Genomic DNA, 16,070 nt, shown 5'->3' on the forward strand with positions numbered 1-16,070 from the left:
GAAGTTTCATCTACATAACATGACCCTCTTTGCTAGCCAGACCTCCTCTTCTCCCTCTCCCATAACCTGCCTGGCCATCATAACCTGATTCACCACCATAACCGGTTTTTGACCATGATCTGAGTCCCCCTTCTTTCTGTAACCTCAAGATGGTGTATAAGCTTCTACACTTCATTGGGGAATTGGGGTCATCACTCTGTGATTCTCCTCCATGTGTCCATGTGTAAGTTAATATATTTGTATGTCTTTGCTCCTATTCATCCACCCTTTGTTGATTTTTCAGTGAACCTTCAACAGGCAAAGGAGACGTTTTCCCTTGGCCCCTACAGGCCCCAGCCAGGGAGAGGCCCTGGGCTCTTCCCAACGCCTCCTGACTCAGATGTAGCACTAAGCCTTGGGTCGTGAATCTTATTTTCCCAATGGTTCCTGGAGGAACCTGGGGATGCTACTCAAAGGATGGACTTAACTGGCCATAGGGCAACCTTTGGCCAAATGGCTTAGGAGATGGAAGGAAATTGGTGGGAAAAACTCTACTTTCCACCCCCATTTGTTGGAACATCACAGGTGCGCCATGATTCCAAAGGGTCTTCTCAAGAGACAACACAGTCAGCTGAATTATCTACAAAGCCAGGGACAGCTCAGGGCACCCTCCCTCCCACTGGCTTTCTTGCCTTCTTTCCCAGCACTTTCCCAGCACTTTCGCCTCTTCCTTTATTCCTGTTTCCCTGAGATCAAAATCCCCACCACTTCCCCAAGGGTACTGTTTCTAGAGAGGCCAGGCAGTGGCACAAATGAATAGTGGCCACTATCATAGGTCATAAGGATTAATTGAGATAATATACACAAAGTGCTTCTCACTATGTCTAATCCATTGTAGGTTCTCCGGATCTGCGAGGCCATCAGTAGGATCTAAAATCTGTGTCTGAGAATCGTTTTGGCTTTTGCAAGTTGTTTTCCATAATCTTATTACGTTCTAACAGCAGCAAACAGTTAATAGAGCTGACCACTGAGGGAAGGTTGCTACAGGAACCACCTTGAACAGACAAAAATGATCTCCTGAGAATTCTATTCTAGCTACCTGAACAAGATGCACCAGGTAGGAAAAAAGATACGCAGGGAAGTATCTGAGGTGTTCAAGTGCATCCATGTTCAACTTGATGGTTTGATAATTTTAGCTCAGACCAACACAGGTCATATGGTATCCATGAACATTATCCTGGAAGGAACTTGAAAAGCAGAAGGGCTGTGACTAGCATACTTTTTTAAGCTATTTGAAAGAGCTGATGGTAAACCATTTAGGTCTTGGCCAATAGACCGGGGTGGACAAAACCTCTTTATAGACAACGAGGCTCATGGCTCAGCACAAGGACTCCATGAGTCATTACAGAAGAGAAATTGGATGACACTGAAATAGTCTATTGATAGTAGCTGGGAGGGTCCCCACCACAGCATACGAAATGCTGTGGGCTTCACTCCCACTCACTTCCAGGAATGTGTCTACTCTTGGAAGAGAGAAAAGAATAAAAGCCAGGAAGAGGAAGGAGGCCATATTTCATGTCCTGGAATCACTCAACACTGTGAACATTAATCCATGAAGTAAAACAAAACAGTACAAAAGATGACCATATTCCTGTAGTTTAAAAATGTGTCTGAGCCATTGAGTAAATGCTTTTGATAAAAATTTTAGTCATTTGCCAATTGCTGACTGATAAAAATGAAGCATTCTGAAGGAACATACATAATCTAAAAAACAGTAGTATTGAAAAGAATCAAGACTATTCTTACCCTAATTTTTAAAAAGTATTAAAAATTATTTGAGAGGCGATGGAAAGATGGTCTTTGTATATTTATCTTGAAACTGCTACATTTGCAAACAAATCCCTTAGGCTCAAGGAAATAATAATAAAGCATTAAAAGCAATTCAATACCAGACCCAAATTCAACTCAATTTAAGAGATATCGGTTAGGAATACAAATGCATCTTTTGTAGGAAAATTAATTCAGCACCATTTGCTTAGCAAAAGATGTGATTGGCCCTAAACTGAAATTATTCAAAAAAAAATGTATTTTAAGATACAAATCTCTTTACGTGCTTTGATGAATAAGAAATTTCGCAAAAGAATTGTGATATGGTTTGGCTGTGTCCCCACCCAAATCTCATCTTGAATTGTAGCTCCTACAATTCCCACGTGTCGTGGAAGGGACCCGGTGGGAAGTAACTGGATCATAGGCATGGGTCTTTCCCATGCTGCTCTCGTGATAGTGAATAAGTCTCACAAGATGTGATGGGTTTATAAAGAGGAGTTCCCCAGCACAAGTCCTCCCTCTTTTGCCCGTCGCCATGTAAGAAGTCCCTTTACTCTTCCTTCATTTTCTGCCATGATTGTGAGGCCTCCTCAGCCGTGTGAAACTGTAAGTCCATTGGACATCTTTATTCTTTATAAATTACCCACTCTTGGGTATGCCTTTATTAGCAGCATGAGAACGGACTAATACAAAATCATTCTACTCTAGGCTAAAGCTTCAATAATTGTTTAAGTCTAATATGAGAAGGCAGGACCAACAAGCCAAGTGATTTAGGAGAGGTCCACATTCTTCTTTCCATTTGGAGAGAAATGTAGTAATAACCACCCCAAGCAAGTGCTGGGCATGGGTCAGGTTGGGGTTAATTGCATCACAGCAAGTATCACTTATTCTCATAGCCATTGGGAAGATGGGTATAGAGTTCCTGTTTTTCAGTTGATAAAATTTAACCATGAATGGGATATGTAAGTGTTCAAGATATGTGGCATCTCATAAGAAGCCAATGTATGCAAATGCACATAGCAAGGAAAGATTATATTCTCCCGGAATCTGAAAATGTAGTCCCAAGTATCCCCTTGATCCATGCCAGTGTAGGTATCCTTGAAGTTTCACCTCATCTTTTATTGATACTTATTTTATTTTAGATTCAGGGGGTACATGTGTAAGTTTCTGACCTGGGTATATTGCATGATGCTGAGATTGGGCTCCTAATGAACCTGTCATCCAGGTAGTGAGCCTGGTACCCAATAAGTACATTTTCAACCCTTCTCCTCCTCTCTCCCTTCCTGCTTTTGGAATCCCCAATGTCTACTGTTTCTATCTTTGTGTCCTTGTATACTCAATGTCTAGCTCCCAATTATAAGTGAGAACATGTGGTATTTGATTTTCTGTTGCTGTGTTAATTCACTTAAGATAATGGCCTCCAGCTCCACCCATGTTTCTGCAAAGGACATGATTTCGTTCATTATCATGACTGTGTAGTATTCCATGGTGTATATGTACCAAATTTTCTTTATCCAGAGTCCACCATTGTTGGGCCCTTAGGTTCATTCCATGTCTTTGCTATTGTGAATAGTGCTGCAAGGAACATAAAACTGCATGTGTGTCTCTGGTAAAATGATTTATTTCCCTTTGGGTAGACACCCAGTAATGAAATTGCTGGGTGAAATGGTAGTTCTATTTCTAAATCTTTGAGAAATCTCCAAACTGCTTCCACCGGGGCTTAACTAATTTACATTCCCACCAGCAGTGTATAAGTGTTCCCTTTTCTCTGCAGCCTTATCAGCATCTGCTGTTTTTTTCATTTTTTAAAGCTATTCTTGCAGGTGTGAGATGCTATCTCATTGTGATTTTGATTTGCATTTCTCTAATGATCAGTGATATCGAGCTTTTTTTCATATGATTATTGGATTCATGTATGTCTTCTTTTGAAATCTGTCTGTTCATGTCATTTGCTGACTTTTTAATGGGTTATTTGTCTTGGGTTTTTTTTCTTGTTGACTTGTCTAGGTTCCTTATAGAGTCTAGATATTAGTCCTTTGTCCACTGCATACTTTGCAAATGTTTTCCCTATTCGGTAGGTTTTCTTCTTACTCTGTTGATAATTTCTCTTGCTGTTTCACCTTATCTTAAATATGCACCGTGCATACTGCATGTCTTACAATGTATCTGTTGGATTAAACACTTACCTTGCAGTGAATTGGCTCTAGGAGGAAGTTCCCTGCCTTGGTCTTGAAGGCTTGGGGGCTGCAGCCCATTCTGTCTCTGGGGCATGTTTGCAGGTGGGTGAGTGAAGGTGAGGCATGGATGCACATCCCACAAAGTCGATGTAAAGGAGCTGCTCACCAAAGTTGGTCAACAGAACCTAACGATGTAAAGAGGCCTTTCCCTGAGCATGGAGCATAAGTTGGGTTTCCCTGCTGACTTTTTTCCGCTCCTCCCTTTGCTGGAATGAACAGAGGCTGACAAAGACTGTGTTGGAAGTGCTAAAAGAGAAAAATGCAAGCATTCTTTTGGTTTTATTTGGCATTTGTCAAATAATTTTTCCTCTCTCCCGTAATAACTACAAGTGCAAGGGTTGCAATTGGCTGGAGTGCAGTGGCGCGATCTCGGCTCACTGCAAGCTCCGCCTCCCGGGTTCACGCCATTCTCCTGCCTCAGCCTCCCGAGTAGCTGGGACTACAGGCACCCGCCACCATGCCCGGCAAATTTTTTGTACTTTTGTTTTTGTTTTAGTAGAGACGGGGTTTCACCGTGTTAGCCAGGAAGGGGTTGCATTTTTTTCTTGATGGAGACAAAAATAAAAAGTGCATATTTCAGTGTGTCTGTGTGAACCTGACATCCCAATGCAGATGACAGCGTTTTGGAAGGAAAAATATCTCCATCTTCTGTTACAGGGTTAATCATGTGCCCCTACAATGTCCATGTTGAAGCCCTAAGTCTCAGTATCTTAGAATGTGATTTTATTTGGAGACAGGGTATTTAAAAAGGTAGTTAAAGTACAATGAGGTCATTATGAATGGCCGTAATCCAATAAGACTAGAGCTCCTACAAGAAGAGGAGATTTGGACACAGACCTGTGCAGAGGGAGGACCATGTGAGACCACAGGGAGAAGATGGTGTCTGCAACCCAAGGAGAGAGGCCTTAGGAGGAACCAGCGCTTCCCACACCTTCATCTCAGACTTCCAGCCTCCAGGACGGTGGGGAAATAAATTTCTGTTGTTCAAGCCACCCAGTCTGTGGCTGTTTGTCATGGCAGCCCTAGAAGATGAATACAGCCCCCTTATAGACAACAACTTCCTGTGCATCCTGCTTAAATTTCCACCAACCCTGGACACACACACACACACACGCACACACACACACACCCCTAATGGAAGGGGCTATTAATGCATTTTTGGCTCAATATTTAACTTTCAGGACACATATACTTGGCCAACTTCAGCACCACCCAGGACTCTTCACTCCTGTGCAACAGGCTATGGTCCCATGATTCTCACCTTCTCCAAAGCCCTCTGGGTAGGAATAATTCTCTCACCATCTTCCACTCAGTTTTCTCCTTGAAGTTCCCAAAATATCCCTGACTTCTTGGCCCTGCTTGTGTCTCAGGGGAGAAAAAGTTGGTCACCGCCAAAGAAAACAGCCTTGGTAAGACTTCCTGACAACGCCTTCAAGTGCGTTTTCATTCTGCAACTATTCAGTCATCAGCTAACTGCTCCACACAAAAGGAGGGCACTTTTGAATGAAAATAAGAAATATGTAAGCAATATAAAAGGTATCAGAAAAGTCATGTGGCTGGACACAGTTGCTCACACCTGTAATCCCAGCACTTTGGGAGGCCGAGGCAGGCAGATCACCTGAGGTCAGGAGTTTGAGACCAGCCTGACCAACATGGTAAAACCCCGTCTCTACTAAAAATACAAAAATTGGTCAGGTGTGGTGGTGGGCACCTGTAATCCCAGCTACTCAGGAGGCTGAGGCAGGAGAATTGCTTGAACCCAGGAGGCAGAGGCTGCAGTGAGCTGAAATCATGCCACTGTACTGCAGCCTGGATGAGAGAGTGAGACTCCATCTCAAAAAAAAAAAAAAAAAAAAAAGGAAGAAGAAGAAAAGAAAAGTAATGTATCTTCTCCCTGGGGGGAGGGGGGAAATGCATGTATGTGTGTGTGCGTGTGTGTCTGCGCACACATATTCAGTTAGAAGACAAGCATAGACCCATTGTAGGGGAAGGAGAATGCCACTCAAACTTGGGAGGAATCATCTGTAGTGTAGTGTGCTGTGTTACGTTGTGTTATCTTGTACATTGCATTATATTTTGCATGTTATTGTATTGCATTGAATTGTTAAAGCTTAGTATTGTCCTTGACATGTGGAAGAAAAAGCAATAGGTGGATTTAACTCTATCTCTGTCTTTCACTCACACAGGCACACACACACATGCACACACACACACACATGCACACACACACACATACACACGTAATGAACACTCAATTGTTCTATAACACTTGTTTGGAAAACACAAATGGGTTCCAATGCAATTGACATATGAGGGCACACTTGAACATACTGCACATTTTGCATTGGATTTTGCATAACTTTCTCCACACACACAAAAGTAAGACAACATCAACAAAACCCACAGATGAGCAAAGAGAATTGCATTACCAGAAAACTTCACCTGAATAAAGAAAAAGCACACATTTCCACACCTCAAACATATACCCACTTCCTCAGTTTACAGGTGTCTTAGGAGCAGCATGCACCCATTCCTGACCTGGGTGAAAACTGCCCATCCATTTTTGGACAACCTGCCTGTTTTACTGCATTCAGGCTGCTATAACAAAATACCACAATCTGGGTGGTTTAAACAACAGACGTTTATTGGTCACAGTTCTGCAGGCTGGAAGTTCAAGATCAAGTTGTGGCAGATTCAGTGTCTGGGGAGGACTGGCTTTTTGGTTCATAGATGGTGCTTTCTTGCTGTGTCCCCACATGATGGAAGGGACAAGGGAGCTTGCTGGGTCTCTTTTATAAGGGCATTAATCCCATCCATAAGGCTTCACCCTCACGAACTCATCACTTCCCAAAGATCCCACCACCTAACACCAGCACCTTGGGGGTGAGGGTTTCAATACAGGAATTTTGGGGGTGATACAAACGTTTAGACCATAGTACTGCCTTCCTCAACTTTACAATATCTCCCAAGTGGCTACCCTTCTGAGGCCCATGTGCACCAGCCAATATCAGGTCTTTTTCTGGGTAAGGTCTGCTGACATATATTGTAATGTTTACATATGCCTTAACAATTTAGCACATGCAAAACTGTTACCATTTTAACAGTCTTTTATATCCTTGTTTATTTATTTATTCTTTTTTTTTCTTTTTCTTTTTGAGAGAGGGTCTTGCTCCGTCACCCAGACTGAAGTGCAGTGGTGTGATCTCAGCTGACTGCAGCTTCGACCTACTGGGCTCAGGCGATCCTCCCATCTCTGCCTCCTGAGTAGTTGAGACTACAGGTGCACACCAATATGCCTGGCTAATTTCATGTATTTTTTGTAGAGACAGGGTTTTGCTGTGTTGCCCAGGCTGGTCTCAAACTCCTGGGTTCAAGTGATCAACTCGCCTCAGCCTCCCAAAGTGCTGGGATGCCACTGCATTGGACCCTGTTTATTCATTTTTAATTGACAAATTGTATATTCTTTGCATCAGTGATAACATCTTTGAGGGCTGCTCCACACCATGGTTTTTCCATAAGCCCTGTGGTTATTATTGAGTGTTTTTTGCACAGCACAGTGATTTAGGGGAACACATCTGTCCCCTTAATGCAGAATGGACTATAATTAATGAGGGAAGAAAAAGAGTGGGATTGAGTTTCTAGATCCATCTTGAGAACACGGTGTGTTCAGACCTGCCTTGCAGACTCAGCTGTGGTTCTTCCGTCATGACCCTAACGAGGAAAGAGAACAAGTCCTGACTGAGTTGCCTAGTTCCCTTTCAGATTGTGTGGGCCCTCAAGCTGTTCGCCTCAGAACCAGGGCTGAGTATGTCTAAGAATGTTTGGGAAGATGATTTAAAGCAGGTGCCCTCAATCAGGTGTGGTTTATTTATTTTATTTCAGTAAGTATTGGTGAGCAGGTGGTGTTTGGTTACATGGATAAGTTCTTTAGTGGTGATTTCTGAGATTTTGGTGCACTCAGCACCCGAGCAGTGTCCACTGTACCCAATGTGTCATCTTTGATCCCTCACCCCACTCCCACACTTTCCCCTGAGTCGCCTAAGTCCATTGTATCATTCCTATGCTTTTGCATTCTCATAGCTTAGCTCCCACTTACGAGCGAGAACATATGATCTTTGGTTTTCCATTCCTGAGTTACTTCACTTAGAATAATGGTCTCCAATTCCATCTAGGTTGCTGCAAATGCCATTATGACTGAGTAGTATTCCATGGTATATATATATAACATTTTCTTTATCCGCCTGTTGATTGATGGGCATTTGGGCTGGTTCCATATTTTTGCAATTGCAAATTGTGCTGCTATAAACATGCATGGGCAAGTCTTTTTCATATAATACCTTCTTTTCCTCTGGGTGGATACCCAGGAGTGGGATTGCTGGATCAGTTGGTATATCTACTTTTAGTTCTTTAAGGAATCTCCACATTGTTTTCCATAGTGGGTGTAGTTCACTTAAAGGTGGTGGGATAATGAGGTGTGATCTATTTACAGCATGCAGCGTCAATCAGGTGTCGCTTATTTAGAGGATTGGGGTCAATTAGATGTGGTCTATTTAAAAGAGGTGTGGTTCCAAGAAAATGGGATAAATCAGATGTGGTCAATTTAAAGCAGGTAGGCTCCATCAGTTGTGGCTGATTTACAGCATGTGGGGGTCAATTGGGTGTGGCCTTTAAAGCAGGTGTGTACCAATCAGGCATGGTCTATTTAGAGCAGGTGGAATTGATCAGGTGTGGTTTATTTAGAGCATGTAGAGTCAGTCAGGTATGGATGATTTAAAGCAGGTGGGATAAAGCAGATGTGGTCTATTTAAAGCAGTGGGATTGATCAGATGTGTCTACATAAAGCAGGCAGGATCAATCAGGTGTGGTGTATTTAAAGCAGGTGCAATCACTGAGATATGGTCTATTCAAAGCAGGCAGGGTTGATCGGAGATGGTGTATTTAAAGCAGGTGGGATTAATCAGGTGTGGTTTACGTAGAGTTTATGTAGAGTCAATCAGGTATGGATGGTTTAAAGTAGATGAGATAAAGCAGGCGTGGTCTATTTAAAGCAGGTGAGATAAAGCAGGCGTGGTCTATTTAAAGCAGTGGGATTGATCAGATGTGTCTGCATAAAGCAGGCAGGATCAATCAGGTATGGCATATTGGTGGAATCACTGAGATGCGGGCTAGTCAAAGCAGGCAGGGTCAATCAGGTGTGGTCTATTTAAAGCAGACGGGATTGATCAGGTATGGTTTATTTAGAGCATGTAGAGTCAATCAAGTGTGGTGTATTTAAAGCAGGTGGGATAAAGCAGGTGTGGTGTACATTAAGCAGGCAGGGTCAATCAGGGATGGTCTATTTAAAGCAGGTGGGATTGATCAGGCGTGGTTTATGCAGAACATGTAGTCAATCAGGTATGGGTGACTTAAAGCAGGTGTGGTCTACATTAAGCAGGCAAGGTCAATTAGGTATGCTCTATTTAAAGAAGGTGAGATATAGCAGGCATGGTCTATTTAAAGCAGGTGAAATAAAGCAGGTGTGGTCTGTTTAAAGTAGTGGGATTGATCGGATGTGCCTACATAAAGCAGGCAGGGTCAATCAGGTGTGGTGTATTTAAAGCAGGCAGAATCGCTGCGATGTGGCCTATTCAAAGCAGGCAGGGTCAATCAGGTGTGGTCTATTTAAAGCAGGTGGGATTAATCAGGTGTGGTTTATGTAGAGCATGTAGAGTCAATCAGGTATGGGTGATCTAAAGCGGGTGGCATAAGAGAAAGCAGGTGTGGTATACATAAAGCAGGCAGGGTCAATCAGGTGGGCTCTATTTAAAGCAGGTGGGTCAGATCAGATGTGGTCAATTTAGAACAGGGAGGTTCATAGAGAGATTTCTGGCCCAGAAACAAGGATGAGGTGTATCCTGTTCCCAGCTCTGCATAATTGATAAAAATCCATCCAATCTCTAGGCAGCACAGATCTGTCTGTACTCCTAGAAGATTTGACTCAGTGGCCTACACAAAAAACACAGGCCCCAGTTGAGCTCTGAAATTCTCTTCTCTTCAGAGCTCCTCCTCATCCTAAATCCACTTCTGCTCAGACCTTGGTCTCCAAACCCGAGATCTCTCTTCTCCTTCCATGCAAATAACTATTTTTTGTTTTCGGAAAAGGAAATACTTGAATACGCTGTTGTGGCGGTGGCTGCTCTTCTACAGGCATAAACACGATTTCTTCTTCATGAAGCCCTCTCCCTGTGAATGTGTGAAGCTGATTTCAGATGAGCGCAGAGTGTGTTTAATTAAGGTGCTTCCTTTCCTGGCCAGCGTGCGGGACCCAGGAGCCATGTACGGTAGCTCGCTGGCCGGGCTCTCATCTCTCTCCCAAGCAGAGGGCGGAGGACACCAAGCAGTGGGATGTCCGCAGCCAGGAAAGCTTGGGGAAAAGGCTCTGTCTACTGCCAGGGACGAGGCTTCCTGCCGGAGTCTGAAGGGACTGTGGACGCCACATGGGAGACGGACCACGGTGGCGCATGGGTAGCATCACGGCCGCTTTCCACGCTGCGGCTTGGAGTGGTCCTTGTTTAGATTCCTTTAGGGAGGTTCCGGAAGGAGCTGGACGCTAAAGTGCGGTTATGTGTCCAGTGGGCTTGCTGGACGATGGTGTGGAGGGCCATAGCAGAGCCTTATGTTTTCCAGGTAGAGAATGAGTTTGAGAGCCAGGTAGGGGGTGGCTCCCTCAGGAAAGGGGAGACAGAGCCTCTGATGGTCACAGGGCTGGGTGTATCAGCGGCATGTGGGATCCAGTTCATGTAAGGAGGGATGCGGCTGTAAGTAGGTCTGAAGACTCTGAAAGTACTGTTCCCCTTAGCAAAGATGGTGAGTGGCTGGGTGTGGGTGTCTGTGTGCCTCAGTGTCTGTTCTGTGTGTATCTGTGTGGTTTGGTGTGTGTATGCATGTGTGTATGTGTATATAGATGTGTTCTGTATGTCTGTGTATATGCCCCTGTATGTCTCTGTGAGCATGTATGTGTGTCTGCACTTTGTGTATGTGTGTGTCTGCATGTATGCACATGTGTGTTGTGTGTATTCTCGTATGTATTCATGTGTGTCTGTGTATGGGTGTGCACTGTAATAGGTGTGCTGTGTGTTTTACATATGTCTCTGTGTATACACATCTATGTGTGTATCAGTATGGGCATATATGTTCTCTGTGTGTCTGTGCATATGTGTCTGTGATACAGGTATGTGTCTATATATATGTCTCTGTGTGTCTGTGCCTATATAGATGCCTGTATGTGTGCCCAAGTGTGTCTGAGAGTGTCTGTGTCTGCATGTGTGTCTGTGTGTGTGTGTCTGTGTCCTGTGTATGTGCGCACATGTATGTATGTGTGTATGTGTGTTTCTGTATGTATTCATGTGTGTCTGTGGGTAAGTATGCATTGTGCTAGTGTACTGTGTGTTTTATGTGTGTCTCTGTGTGTATGCTTGTATGTGTGGATGAGTATGTGCCTATGTGTTCTATGTATGTCTGTGGTTTTGCATATGTGTTTGTGTATATATGCATGTGTGTATATATGTCTCTGTGTGTCTGTGTGTGTATGAAGATGTCCGTGTGTGTACCCAAGTGTGTTTGAGTGTCTGTGTGTTTGTCTGCCTGTGTGTCTCTGTGTGCATGTGTTTGTCTGTATATGTGTGTCTGTATATGTAAGTATGTGTGTTTCTGTGTGTTTATAGATACCTGTGTATGTGCCCAAGCATGTCTGAGAGTGTCTGCCTGTGTGTGTGTGTGTCTGTATGTGTGTCTGTATATGTAAGTCTGTGCAGACTGTCTGTGTGTTATAGATACCTATGTGTGTGCCTGAGCATGTTGTGTGTCTCTGTGTGTGTGTGTGTCTATTTGTATATGTGTGTCTGTATTTGTAAGTCTGTGTCTGTGTGTGTAGATACCTATGTATGCATCCGAGTGTGTTTGAGAGTGCCTGTTTTTGTCTGTGTGTCTCTGTGTGCGTGTGTGCCTGTATTTGTGTATCTGTGTATGGAGATGTGTCCATATCTGTGTGCGTATAGATACCTGTGTGTGTGCCTGAGCATGTTCGAGTGTGTCTCTGTGTGTGTGTGTGTTTGTATACGTGGGTCTGTATATGTAAGTCCGGGCACATCTGTCTGTGTGTGTATAGATACCTGTGTGTGTGCCTGGGCATGTTGGAGTGTGTCTCTGTGTGTGTGTGTGTTTCTTGGTGTATCTGTATATGGAGGTGTGTGCACATGTCTGTGTGCATATAGATACCTGTGTGTGTGCCTGGGCATGTCTGAGTGTGTCTGTGTGTATGTGTGTGTGTTTGCATATGTGTGTCTGTATATGTAAGTCCGTGCACGTCTGTCTGTGTGTGTATAGATACCTGTGTGTGTGCCTGGGCATGTTAGAGTGTGTCTCTGTGCGTGTGTCTGTATATGTAAGTCTGTGCACGTCTGTCTGTGTGTATAGATACCTGTGTGTGTGCCTGGGCATGTTGGAGTGTGTGTCTGTGTGTGTGCATGTGCATGCGTCAGTGGCTGGGCTTTCACTCTACCCTGGGCTACTGTGATGAAGCTTGTGGCTGGATTCCATGTGCACTTGCTCTGCTCACCCCTGGAACCCATAAGAAGAAACACAAGAGGAGGCGGATGCTTGCAGATCAGCATTACCCTGCTGACGAGTGAGCCCCAGGAGATGAGAGGAGGAACCGCATGCAAGGCGGTTCTTAACCTCTAATGCTTGAGTTGCTGGGACATGCAGTCCAGCTAGACAAACGCTGCCTTGCCCACGAGGGATTTTCTTAGTGATGCTCTGTGCCTGGATGCATCTGTCTCAGGCAGGCACCTGCATGTGAGCCCAGCACTCCAGGAGGACGCACGGGTCTGCAAGGCATGGTCCAAATTCCATAACTCAGGACTTCCTAGAAGGCTTTAAGGAAGCAGAGGAGTTTGGCTGGTTTGTTGTTTTCAGGACTCAACCCATTCATTTTACCAGCAATCAAGATGAGCATGGATTCTCACTGCACCTGCTCAGCAGAGAGAGCGGCATCCAAACCAGTGGATCTGCAGCTGTGGCCTCTGCAACAACAGCCTCAGCATCACCTTTGCCCATCCTAGCAACAAAGAGCCCCAGACTCCACTCCAGACCCAATGGAGCAGAAACGCTGGGGGCTTCACAACAGCCAAGCTATGGAAACAAGCAAAGTGTCTATGGATAGATGAATGAAGAAAGTGTGCTCTATGCGCACGATGGAATATTATTCAGCTTTAAAGCATTTCTCCTTTGTCCTGAGAATACTGCCCAGGCAGTGAGATGCATTTTTTTTCTAAACAGGAAATGTGTTAATAAACAAAGACGGGAAAAAGGAGATTCTGTCGTTTGCCGCAACATAGATGAACCTGGAGGACGTTCTACTTGATGCACACTCGTTGATGCAGTTTCTTCATAGTGTCATTGGTCTTTATATTTTGGTGTGTTTTTGCGTGACTGGTACCTATTTTTCCCTTCCATACTTAGTGCTTCTTTCAGGAGCTCTTGCAGGGCAGGCCTGGTAGTAATGAAATCCCTCAGCATTTGCTTGTCTGGAAAAGATTTTATTTCTCCTTCGCTTGTGAAGCTTAGTTTGACTGGATATGAAATTCTGGGTTGAAAATCCTTTTCTTTAAGAATGTTGAGGCTGGGCGCAGTGGCTCACGCTTGTAATCCCAGCACTTTGGGAGGCTGAGGGGGACAGATCACGAGGTCAGGAGATTGAGACCATCCTGGCTAACACAGTGAAACCCCGTCTCTACTAAAAATACAAAAAAATTAGCCGGGTGTGGTGGCGGGCGCCTGTAGTCCCAGCTACTCGGAAGGCTGAGGCAGGAGAATGGCGTGAACCCGGGAGGAGGAGCTTGCAGTGAGCCGAGATCACACCACTGCACTCCAGCCTGGGCGACAGAGTGAGACTCTGTCTCAAAAAAAAAAAAAAAAAGAATGTTGAATATTGGTCCCCAATCTCTTCTGGCTTGTAGAGTTTCTGCTGAGAAGTCCACTGTTAGTCTGATGGGATTCCCTTTGTAGGTGACCTGACCTTTCTCTCTGGCTGCCCTTAACATTTTTTCTTCATTTCAACCTTGGAGAATCTGATGATTATGTGTCTTGGGGTTGATCTTCTCATGGAGTATCTTAATGGTGTTCTCTGTATTTCCTGAATTTGCATGTTGGCCTGTCTTTCTAGGTTGAGGAAGTTCTCCTGGATAATATCCTGAAGTGTGTCTTCCAGCTTGTTTCCATTCTCCCATCTCCTTCTGGTACTCCAATCAATCATAGGTTCGGTCTTTTTATGAAGTCCCATATTTCTTGGAGGCTTTGTTCATTCCTTTTCATTCTCTTTTCTCTATTCTTTTCTGCATGTCTTATTTCAGTAAGGTGGTCTTCAAACTCTGATATCCTTTCTTCTGCTTAGTTGATTCAGCTGTTGATACTTGTGTATGCTTCATGAAGCTCTTGTGCTGTGTTTTTCAGCTCCATTAGGTCATTTATGTTCCTCTCTAAACTGATCATTCTAGTTAGCAATTCATCGAACCTTTTATCAAGGTTCTTAGCTTCTTTGCATTGGGTTAGAACATGCTCTTTTAGCTCAGTGTAGTTTTTTATTACCCATTTTCTGAAGCCTACTTCTGTTAATTCATCCATCTGATCCTCCGTCCAGTTCTGTGTTGTGATCATTTGGAGGAAAAGAGGCACTCTGGCCTTTTGGGTTTTCAGCATTTTTTTTGTTATTCTTTCTCATCTTCATGAGTTGGTCTAGCTTCGGTCTTTGTGGCCGCTGACCCTTGGATGGGGTTTTTGTGGGGGCTTTGTTGTTGTTGTTGTTGATGCTGTTGTTGTCGCTTTCTGCTTGTTTGTTTTGCTTTCAATAGTCAGGTCCCTCTTCTGTAGGGCTGCTGCAGTTTGCTGGGGGTTCACTTCAGGCTCTATTCATCTGATTCACGCCCATGCCTGGAGATGTCACTCAAGGAGGCTGGATAAGAGCAAAGACGGGTGCCTGCTCCTTCTTCTGGGACCTCTGTCCTTCAGGGGCAACAACCTGATGCCAGTAGGATTGCTCCTATATAGGGCATCTGACAACCCCTGTCAGAGGGTCTCACCCCATTGGATGGCATGGGGAGCAGGCCCCATTTAACGAAGCACTTTGTCCCTTGGTGGAGGGGGTGTGCTTCACTGGGGGGGAAACTCACTCATCTGGGCTTCTGGATTCCTCATAGCTACCAGGAGGAGAGGCTAAGTCTGCTGGTCAACATAGACTGTGGCCACCCCTCCCGCTAGGTGCTAAGGCCCAGGGAGATCCAAATTCTGTCCCTGAGCCTCTGGATGGAGTTATTGGAGATCCTGAAGGAAAGCCCCACCCAATGAGGAAGGATGGGTCAGGGTTAGGCCTGAAGAGGCACTCTGGCTGCAGATTGCCACAGCCAGTGTGTTGGGCTGTGGGGACAAGTCTTGGGACCAAGCCATCCAGCCTCCCTGGCTCCAACAGGGGGAGAGCACAGCCTGGAGCTATAGAAATGGGTGACACCCTTCCCCTGCCCAGGGAGCTTAGCATGTTAGGCAGTCACAATGCTGGCTGCTGCCCCTTCCCCAAAGAGTTCAAAGGGCTTAGACAGCAGGCAGCCTAGACAGCAGGCAGCTGCAGCTAGTGCTGGTCGCCCCTCCCCCCAGGAGTTCGGTAGGCTTAAGCAGATTCCAGCTGAGAGGCTGTAAGAATCTGCCATTCCGGGGTTGGGACACTAGGTCCCGGTGGCATGGGTTTTGGGTTCATGAGTGGGATCTTCCGATCCATGGGTTGCATAGTTCCATGGAGAGAGCACAGTTTCCCCGGCTGGGTAGCAGGCTCACTCACCACCGCCCTTGGCTGAGGGGAAGGGGTTCCCCTTCCCTGTGTGACTCTCAGGTGGGCCGCCGCACCATACTATTCTTCCTTCTCTTCATGGGTTACCCCGGCCTTCTAGTCAATTTTGATGAGGGAACCTGGATGCCTTGGTTGTTGGTGAAGGATTTGCA

At 44.9% G+C, this 16,070-nt stretch overlaps 1 pseudogene; it reads left to right on the forward strand.

The window, feature by feature from the left end:
* LOC129025418 (argininosuccinate synthase-like) overlaps positions 1-16,070 on the forward strand; it is a 78,691-nt pseudogene that overhangs the window by 60,854 nt on the left and 1,767 nt on the right.

The sequence above is a fragment of the Pongo pygmaeus genome, chromosome X, assembly GCF_028885625.2.
Source record: "Pongo pygmaeus isolate AG05252 chromosome X, NHGRI_mPonPyg2-v2.0_pri, whole genome shotgun sequence".
Taxonomy (NCBI): domain Eukaryota; kingdom Metazoa; phylum Chordata; class Mammalia; order Primates; family Hominidae; genus Pongo; species Pongo pygmaeus.